The sequence below is a fragment of the Psammomys obesus genome, unplaced genomic scaffold (genome assembly GCF_907164565.1).
Source record: "Psammomys obesus unplaced genomic scaffold, mPsaObe1.curated_primary_1811, whole genome shotgun sequence".
In the NCBI taxonomy this organism is placed as follows: domain Eukaryota; kingdom Metazoa; phylum Chordata; class Mammalia; order Rodentia; family Muridae; genus Psammomys; species Psammomys obesus.
The window spans coordinates 12271886-12282621 of record NW_026592548.1 but is presented as its reverse complement, the minus strand read 5'-3'; positions in this window follow the sequence as shown (position 1 = coordinate 12282621).

Genomic DNA, 10736 nt, shown 5'->3' with positions numbered 1-10736 from the left:
ATCCTCGGTTGTTGCGTCGTCCTTATCGGCAAAGGCCGCGCGCGACATAAGATTATAGGGAAAGTCTACAGATGCTTTGCATGGAATTGCAATATGATAATGCAAAATCAGGAGCTACTAGGTTTGCACAAGAGGTTTCTGGAGAGATTGCTGGGAAATGTAGGTCTTCATCACAGGAGTAAGGAAGGTTTTAAGCAGTTGATAACTGTACAGGAAATTCTTGCTTTCCAGCTTCCACTAGGCCTCAGAGTAAGGAACACCTTTACTCTCTCACGGCTCCATAGCTTCTTTCTACCCTTTTATCCTGCCTGCTTCAGCACTATTGGGAATATAAGCAGGAACATAGTTACAAGGGTAGTGGAAGAAATTTCAAAACAATAAATAAGTGAAGACAAGAACTTAATCCTTCTAGAAAAATGCTATTTATCAAACATTGGACTGGGTACTTGTTTTGGTAATAGACGTCTTCATTTCTCACAACCTACCAATGAAGAAGCCATGATAATAACAAATTTATGGAATCTGTGATTCACATGGGAACCTTTTTCTCTCTATATTGTAAGCACATTTGGGTATTAGCCAAACAATCCAGCCAGCAAACATAAGTGAAGCAACTTTGGGTGGTTCATCAGCACCCTGGCCTTGAGGTTTTCCTGACTTGGGAAAACACTATGGAAGGTTGTGAGCCCTTCCCAAAAGTTTTTGTACTCCATTGAATCGCTGGGCTCTCTGGAGGGGATGAATCCATATCCTCGGCTGCTTAGCATGCCCAGACACCTTGGGCTGGGTCTCTGGTTCCTTTCCATGTGGAGCTGACTAAGGAGACAATCCAGGCACATAGTTTTACAGCACATGTGGAATCTGTTAGACAATTCTGCTTGGACCTAGAAAGTAATAACCCTCCTTTTTTTCCAACTTAAAATGACCATTGGGGTCTCACTCTTTTCCAAAGCTATTTGCAGCCAGTTTTCTTCCTATCTATTGACACATCAGTTTGTCTTATCCAATCCTGCTTATCTACAAAACTAATTTTATACTCTATTGCTCTAGCTTTATAGCTTTTCTCTGAGCTCCACCACATACAACCTCAGCATCCTCCCAGGGTTTCTGATGACAACAGCTAGCATTCACAAGGGTCATGGCCTGGACTAAGGATCAAGACCTGGTTTTTCTCAAGGAATCTTCCCAATGGGTCTATTAGGTAGGTACAATGATTACCCTCATTTCATGTCTAAGTCACAGGAGCTTGAATTTTTCCTAACACTAGAACAACAGGAAATATCAAAGATAAGCTTAGAGCCAGAGTTTAGTGTGCTTAGCCACCGCCCTCTGTTGCTTCCCATTGCTTTAAATAAAATTCTACTCTGTACTCCCTGATTTCCTCTATACTACCTGATATCTCTGAAGCTTCTGGCAGAGTTCCCATTCTTCTCAGACAGGCTTCCTTATTATCCCTTCTTTATTTCTTCCCACCTTATCTGCCTGTCTAGTTATAGACATGGGGTTTCAGGAAATGATGCTCCAACATGACGCACTGGCTTGCTTTACAAGGAAGGATGTTGCGAGGGCTTCAGAAGGTCTCTCTCTGACTTCTTCCCCGTCTCCTGCCTGTCACTCTTCTCTCAAAGCCCTGGAAACCGGGTTTGAAGGAGGCAGGCAGGTAGCACAGGGGAGTGGGCATGAAACAACAGCTGAGCTGTATCACAGCAGGGTGTGCCATGACAGCTGCCAGTGGAAAACAAGCCTTCCCAGGGCCACAGGGACCAGCATGGCGATCAAGATGCCCTCTAAGTTCCTTACAGTGGCTGTTCTGTATCACTACCCATGCAGAATTGGCTGTTTCCATCATGTTTCTAGTGTCATGACACATCTAAAAACTCATATAAGAACAGAATATACAAGTAAGCTATACTCCCCAGGAAAACCTCCAGTTTTTTTTTTCTTGTCCTAACTCATGAATAATTCTCCTCTTCTTTAAGCTGTATCCTAAACTGTGCTGTTCAAAATGACAGAGGACTCGCTCCAAGAGACACTATAGTCACCCCCCAAGTATGTATTTTTGCTGTACAATAAAGGCTGTCTCTCATTTTTGTCCATTTGTGAGTTCTTTCTCTGACAGTGACAAGAACTTGGACATAGTGCATAGAAGGGTAGGCCCTACCTCTGCCCAAGACCTTGCTAGCTACCATAGCTGACAGCTATAGAAGCCAGAGTTTTTATTCTAACTTTTCCTTGTCTTTCTCTAAAAAACTGGACACAAAAAATTTCTCTGGTAGTCTTAAACTGAATAGGATATAGCACACTCCTTCTAGGAAGCCCCTTCCTGGAAGGAAGTAGTGGTATATGGAGAGCCTAAGTATCTAGAAAGACTAGCCTTGTGTCATCTGCAGTTCAGTCCACTGCATGTCAAGCAAGCGGGCCACTCCACTCATCAAGTCACATTTATTTCATCAAGTCTTAGTCACCAAACACATTAACTACCATCAGATATTAACATTCACCCAAACACATTCACTACCACCAGATTTCACCTTTCATCCAGTCGCATGCATTCACTACCGTCAGATGCCCCTATCCATCCAAATATATTAATTACCATTAGGTCTCTCCATTGACCCAATGCAGTCATGCTCACTGCCATCGGATCTCTCCATTTATCCAATCATATCATATCTCACCACCGTCAGATCTCTCCATTCATCCAATCGTATCATATCTCACTACTGTCAGCTCTCACTATTTGTTGAACCATGTTCCTTCCCAGCTATTGTTCTTCATCAGACCTAAGCATAAAGACATTGGTTCCCAGGTTAGACTTCTTCATGTCTAATGTCTCTCTTGTCATGTAAAACTCTGATCTGACAAATTTGTGATAATTTTCTTATGTTAACCCCACTCATTATAGAAGTGCTGCTGTGAACCTTGATGTGAGAAAGAAAGAGAAAAAACACGGCTTTCTTCTCTACCTTAAATATTATTAAAATATTTTAATGTCCAGTGTCACCAAATTCTGAATAGTTTTTCCAGAAATGCAAAGTGTGTGTGGGAGGGGTAGGTATCACTCTCAGTTTTGTCAAGACAATGAAATGACATGAGGTAACTCAATGCCACATGCAGGCAAGTGGCTGCTAAGTATGACACATGGCGTGCTTTACCACTTCTAGCCTGGTAGCTACCAATCAGACAAATAACGAATAATAAAATGTGCACGCTCAAAGAACTCCATGCGTTATTGATCGTGAAATTAATACAAAAACCATTTGAGTCCTAGAAGTACTGAGGAGACTGGTTCTAATACTAAAAAAGAAAATCAAGTCTTCTTTAGTAATAATTAAAGAATTCTGTGTGGAATCTGAGACCTGTAGGCAAAACTCATATTATTTGAGTTTTCAGTATAATAACGTTTTCACTATAATAATGTTTGAAATAGCAACTAACCAAACTCAGATGTATGACTTCAAAAATAGTAGACAAAGAAAATGTGCAGCATTCTCCGGGGAAGATAACAAAGTGTGCCAGTTTCATTTCAACAGGCATCTATTCTATATGTTTTCTTTGTATCTTATAATATACCCTAAAAGAGCTTCCCACCCCCGTAATGATTAGGATGATTATTTACAGTAATTAAAATTTATAATTCTGTGTTTTTCAGCTCTCATCTCAAACTTCCATTGCAGAATTGATTTTTGACCATTTCTTCATGTTTTATCATATGTGATTGGGATAGGTACTCCTGGGACAACAGCTAAAGCGACTATAAAGTTGGCGACATCAATTTTGCAGCCACACTGGCATTGATTTAAAATGCATTTTGGACTGATGAAAGGTAGTGCATTCAGTCTGTCTGGATCTCCACTGAACAAAGTGTGCCTGGGGAGCTGCAATGCCCCTTAACTCGCCTCAGTTGTGAGCTGATGCTCACAAAAGAGTGGCATGTGTGGTAGCTACCGCAGAAAGAGCTGCATTGCCAGGAAGGCACACGCCATTTAGGGATGAAGAGAGGAAGTGGATTTTGATAGAAGAGACAAACACATTACTCAACAATAATTTCGATTTTTTCCCCTCAAATGCCTAATTTATTTTAACTAGAAAGTTAGCTTTATCCTTATTCAAAACATTTCTGTCTTATTCTTACAATATCAGACATTTTATTATGATACCAGGTAACTTGGTAGATATGTCTACTAAGTGGCTGTTAGTCTGGAGTTTTATGAAATGTCTTCTCCCTATGAAGTTTGGAAATATGGCAAAATTTATCATGAAAGTGAAATGTCCACTACCCCATGGATGGCTTGAGAAAATGTTTGTTTAGTTCTAACACATTCTCTAGTTCTAAAATAAATATGGTGAGCATCTTGAATTCAGAATAAAGCCAATGCCAAAAGCTTTCAAGTGCGGGACTGAACAGATAGCTCTGTCTATAAAGTGCTTACTATACAGACATGAGAGCCTGAGTTCCACCCCCAATGCCTACTAAAAAGCCAAGTGTGATGTTGTGGGCTTGTAAATCCGGCACTAAAGAACCTAGACTGGAAGACCTTTGGGGCTCACTAGCCAGTCAGCTCAGCCTGTTGGGGAATTCTAGCCCACTAGGTCCCATGCATCAACAACAACAACAGAAAAAGGGTAGAGGGTGGATACTGCTTTCTGGCATCCACAAACCCATGTGTACCTAAACACACACACACACACTTTTAGATGTGGTGGCTTATATGTATAATCCTGCCAACTCCCAAGGCTGAGACCAGAGGATCATGGGTTCAGAACAGCCTGGACAGCACAGCCTACTCTTTCTTTAAAACTATTAAGAAAACAAATCTTTTCGGCCAAGGCTGGAGGCTAACATTGGTAATCGCAAACTTGGAAGGCTGAGGTATAAAAACTGGCATCAGTTGGAGGACAGCTTGGGTTGCAGAGTGAGACCTTACCTCAAAACAAGAAACAAGGGGGATTCGTAGCCATTCGTGTGGGAATACCACAAATGGTTCTATCTGTTTTAATCTCCATAATAAATAAGGGATTCTGGCCATTTCTTTTGTTTGGATTACATAATGAGAATTCCACAAAATAAAACTAAGACAGCTCACTTTGTTCTCCATGATACATGGACATTTTTGTAAGCAGCAATCTTCACAGACGGCTGTTGGAATTTGCTCTGACAATCCTACTCCTTCATCTCCCAGAAAGGCTCTCTTGCTGTGGGCCCTGATAGTTGTCCCAGGACAGATTTTTCCAGTTACACAGACCTCATATTAAAATGAAACGGGAGGGGGAGAACAGCTCACTGGAGCTGTTATTATCCAGCAGATTCAAACCAGATCTAGCATTGTGGAAGGAGATGAGAAGCAGTGAGAGACAAAGATAAAGCCATGTGCCATGGGATTCCAACTGCAGCCCGTGCTTTCTGGTGACATTTTATCTTGCATCTATTATCTTGGTCACTCTTAGTTCTCTCCATTTTATTACATCTAATGAATACACAGAGAGAAAGTCAGAGAGACAGAGACAGAGAGAGAAAGAGATAGAGAGAGACAGAGAATATGTCAATACTTAACTCATCCTGCTTGCTTGTGCCCTAAATAGTTATATGGTAGAAGATTACACTCATAAATCAGCATAGTATGTAATCCAAGGCCACCTACTCAGCTCATAATGGATTTCAGCCCTCTCTGATATCACTCACACAACAATTATCTATTTTTAATGTTGTTTTTAAGAGAGTTTATTTGTTTTAAATCTACATCCCTTTCAACACTCCAATCTTTCAAAAGTTACTATATTTCCTTGAACTTGTGCTTGTAATTTATTTTTTATTAGTGAAGAGAAACCCAAATGTGTTGTTAACATTAATGTGAGGCTGAAGAGCCCTGAGCCCTGGGGAGACTTCCAAACCCCAAAAATCTCTTCTTGAGACCAGCAGGAATAGGACTGCTTCCTCCCCGCACTGGGCTTGCATGTCCCTGCTTGCACGTGGAATTCCTCTTCATGGAAACAGCCCCTTAGCCCAAGCCAGAGATGTACCCTGACCCATAAAGCCTCTATGGACCTCATAGGTTTAAATGGCCTTTATTCTGCCCAAGAGCAGCCTCAACAGATGTTTATTTCTCAGCTGCTCACAGCTGGCGATTCCCATGTCTAGATTCCTCTACTCAGGGTCTACTTTGAAGGGCTGGGAACCAGAGCCTGGATGGCACAGTAACATTAAAGACTCTGTGGCATTTGATTCCAATAGTGAAATGGCATTCATATACATAATACATACATGCATATATACATACATCATACATTTATGTGTACATATATATATGTATATATATTTTTGGTGTTATCTATATTTCCTTCTCAAAGCTAATCGTTTTTTTTTTTTTTCAGAGATGCTAAAGTGAAGTCATAAATGAAATAATGTTTTTCCTTTGTAGATAGGTAAAGGTTAAAGGTTTCTCTTCCAATTAAAGTCACTCAACAAGAAGGGGAAATTGTAGGTGTAGATGGGTGTGCTTCAAGTTAGTTTTTGAGGCAGAGTCTCTCATTGCACTTGAAGCTCCTGGATCAGGCTAGACTGGTTATTCTGTAAGCCCTGGAAATCCCTTCTATCTTTCCTTCCCTCACCTGACACCCTGCTTAGTACTTTCACATGGAAGTGGATCACAGACTGCAGATCCTCATGCTGTGTGTCAAGCATTTTACCAACTGAACCCTCTCCCCACCTCAGAAAAAAAATGACCAATAGTGGTTAGTTGTTATAGAAGCATGAAAAATAAAGTCAATTTTGTCATGAATGCCTTAGTAGGTAAAATGACATGTATTAGTCGCAGAGTTAAGCCAATAGTGTCCTCAGCAATGTGATGATGCTTTTGAGTCACCTCTGATGGACCAGCAACCATGTAACACAGACAAGTCTGCAGAACAGGACATGGCACAGTAACCATGCTTCTTCTTGAAGCATGTTTTACAGTATATTATATACATAATAAATGGTTATATATATTTCCATTTAAAATACTTCAAATTACATTTCTATATGCCTAGATGGCAATCACATGGAGAGGGAAAAAAAAAAACAAAAAAACAAAAAAACAGCTTTAGAAGTTTAGAAAGGACCATGGTCCTTCGTTCATATACATGACAAGTGCCAACTCATACTGAAGCTGCCTTTTCAAGTAAAGTAATAAAAAATATGATTGTCATGATCCTTAACTTGCCTTCTGTTTGTGGTGAGCCATAAACATAAATAAATAGGAGGTGGAGAATGACTAAGCAGGTCACAGCATTTGCTGCTCTTGTAGAAGGTCTGGGCTCAGTTCCCTGCACCCACATGGTAGCTCACAACTGCCTACACTTCCTACAACAGGATTTGTCAACTTCTAGCCTCCAAGGGCTCCTACAAGCATGTGATGCCCATATACTCATGCAGTCTCATTCATGTACGTGTTAACAAAAATAATTTATTTTATTTTTTTATTTAACTTTTATTAATTACACTTTATTCATTTTGTATCCCCCCATAAGCCCCTCCCCGTCCCACTCTCCCCCCTCCCCCCTCCTTTCTGCATGCATTCCCCTCCCTGTGTCCACTGATTGGGGAGGTCCTCCTCTCCTTCTTTCTGATCTTAGTCTATCAGTTCTCATCAGAAATGGCTGCATTGTCAGGGTTCTAGGTTATCTCTATGAATAGTCCTTGGTTGGAGTATGAGTCTCTGGGAAGTTCCCTGTGTTCAAATTTTCTTGTTCTGTTGCTCTCCTAATAAAAATAATTTTAATTTAAGTAAATAATAACATTACCAATACCTTCCTTTTACAGAGTATTGGGTTAAAGACAAAAGAAACATCAACTATGACCTCAGGAGCTGCTACAAGAAGCCCACCAAGTGAGTAATAGTGACACAGGACTGTCTTCCAGGAGGATGAGACACAAAGAATCAACATTCCACAGACGATCAGTGGGAGAGCACAAAGATTGCTTCACAGTGATTTTCGGTGACATCTAATGTGATGGACTTCAAGGAGAATTTATCTATTTCTTAAATACCAACAAGAGGAACATTCTTTTCTTACCTCTGTTTTAAAATAATAATAAGGACATTTGGTGATATAATTTCCCTTGTACTGTTTTGGTTTGGTTTGGTTTTTTGTTTTTTTTAAAGATTTTTAACACTAGGTTCTAAAAAGTAATGGGTTCGGTGGCACACACTCAAAGTCCTAACACTTGAAAGGTGAAAGCAGGAGAATCAAGAGTCCACGGACAGCCTTTGCTACACAGTGTTTTGAGGCCAGCCTGGAATACATGACACCATCTCAACATCAAAAAAAAAAAAAAAAAAAAACAAAACTCTAAGTGAACAATTTTGCTATATGAAACTGCCCAAATTAGAGATAAGTAGAAACTTGATAAATTGACAGAAGACAATATTCTCCTTTCGTCAGCAAAGCCCAAGTTTTCCCTGTCTGTCCTGCATTTGCAAGCTAGAGAGAGGGTAGGTCTGGGCTCTCCTGCATCCTTGAGTGCTTAACATCGGTTCTCTACCTATCATGCTGCATTTATGTAGAGTTGGAATGTTTTAAAAATTAAAATCTGGGGCTGGAGACATGGCTCAGTGGTTTAGGGTGCCGACTACACTTTCAAAGGACCCAGGTTCAATTTTCAGCACCCATATGGCAGCTCACAACTGTCTGTAGCGGATCTGACACCTTTACTCTAATGCACATAAAATAAAAAATAAATAAATTATTTAAAAAATTAAAATCTGTTGTGGGCAGGATGATATTGAACCGCCAAAAATCTCTTCTTTCAAAATTCAGCGAAGGGCATTGAAGCTCCTTAATTTGGGTAAAGATGCAAATATCCCCTTTGACCAATTTGTTATTAAATTAAAGTAAAAGCTATAAAAGTTACCCTCTTACTCAAGCCAGCACAGAGAGACAAAGGTCTGTCTGTTTCTGGTGACTTTTCTCTCAGGTAGATAACTGAAATGATTCTAGTTTGGATGTTCAAACACTAAAGTGCCATAGTGATGAGCATGGTAAGATAAATAGAGGGATAGCTTACAAATATTTCCTTTTGCAATCTGGTATTGCATATGGATGCCTGGAATAAGTAATGTAAATGAGTCTCCTCTAATTTACATTTAAACAGGGGCTTAAGCAGGATCAAGGAGCACCACTCTGCCTTGATACGCCTGGGCCTAAGAAGAGTGGCAGGGATTGTCATCAGTATTATAATTATTACTAAGTCTCCCCCCCAAAAAAAGCTCTTGTTAGAAATGGATCTCTCTGCAGGGGATATCTGAGATGGGGTTCTTGGGTAAAATATGAATTGAAGGCTAATGCCAAAAAAAAGTGAAATTACATTTTCAAAAGAGGATGTTACTTTAAAACAGCAATAAGCTGGATAATTACAAGACTTTTCTGAATCTTCCAGCATAATTAATGACACGGAATACTGAAGTTTGAAATTTGAAATACATCTTTCCAGAATTATGCTTTTACATTTACATACTACTTTAGCCTAAAAATTAGTGTAGAATGGCAATATTAATAAGTGTAAGCCAAACATGGATCGGTTATTTGTCCATTGTGAATATCAGAAAGGAAAACAAGAGTTGCTTCTCATCTTAAGTGGATTCTTGTTAACTGCAAGGCATTTCCTAAAACTAATATTAATGTTATCTTAGTTAACTTTTCATATATAACAAGCACTGGGTAAATAAACCCTGTATGAAAGCTGAAATGTAATTTATAATGAATTTGTGCTAATGGTATCTAATATGCCTGGTTTAAATGGAAGCTTTATTGAGAATAAATGTTGCTCATTTGCTTCAAAGGGAGTTACCAAACATGTGTAATTTGATGGTAATTTAAGGAGTAACACAGTGTTAGCTAATACAAGTATAATTTGAATTTCCTTATGACAATGTGGTACATGGGTCACTTGTTTTTCAGTATTTACTAGTTAAAAGGGTTGGGATGAGCATAAGAATATCTTCTATACATGCATGGAGTCTCCAGAGTTTCAAACAAATAAATAATTCAGTCTACATACTATGGAAGACAAAAAATAATTCTACGAACTCCTTAGTTTTCCAATCCTTGGGACTTGGGAATACATAAGCGGGTTATATGAATGAGGAAACGTCATTGTATTATGAAGGTATGAGCCTTAACACAGGGGAGAGGAGATTGCCTTTATGCAGATGTCATGTGGTAACCTTGGGAGCTTTCTAAGGGAAGGAACATGTTACAAGGGCTCTCCACGCAAGGCAGATGTTCCAGGGTTTTGGCATTCTAATAAAGCAACTGAATAAGCACACACAACAGTGGAAAGCAAACATTTTATCCAATAGAGAAAGAAAAAGCATCAGTCAGGTGGCACTGCAAGGGGGCAGTGAGGTCTGGTGAAATGACTCAAAAGCTCCCAGTCCCTTTTCAGGATTCTCTCTTATGAATCCCAGGGTTGAGAACAGTGTGGCTCTTTACGCTGACTGACAGATGAGCTCTTATGTGACTTGGGACAATGTGCCCATGAATGGGTGGGACATTCCACAAAGTGTGTTGCTTAACATTTGACCTATGCTATTTAGTTCTCTGTCTTGAGAGGAAATACCTCTATGTATTGTTATCGCTATTTCACAAATGAGAAATAGAGACTTAAGCATTTAGGTAGTTTCTTTAGACTCATGGAACTAGAAAAATTGCCAAGTGAACCCTAAAGTGTCTTAAGCTGAAGTTTGTGCTCAAAA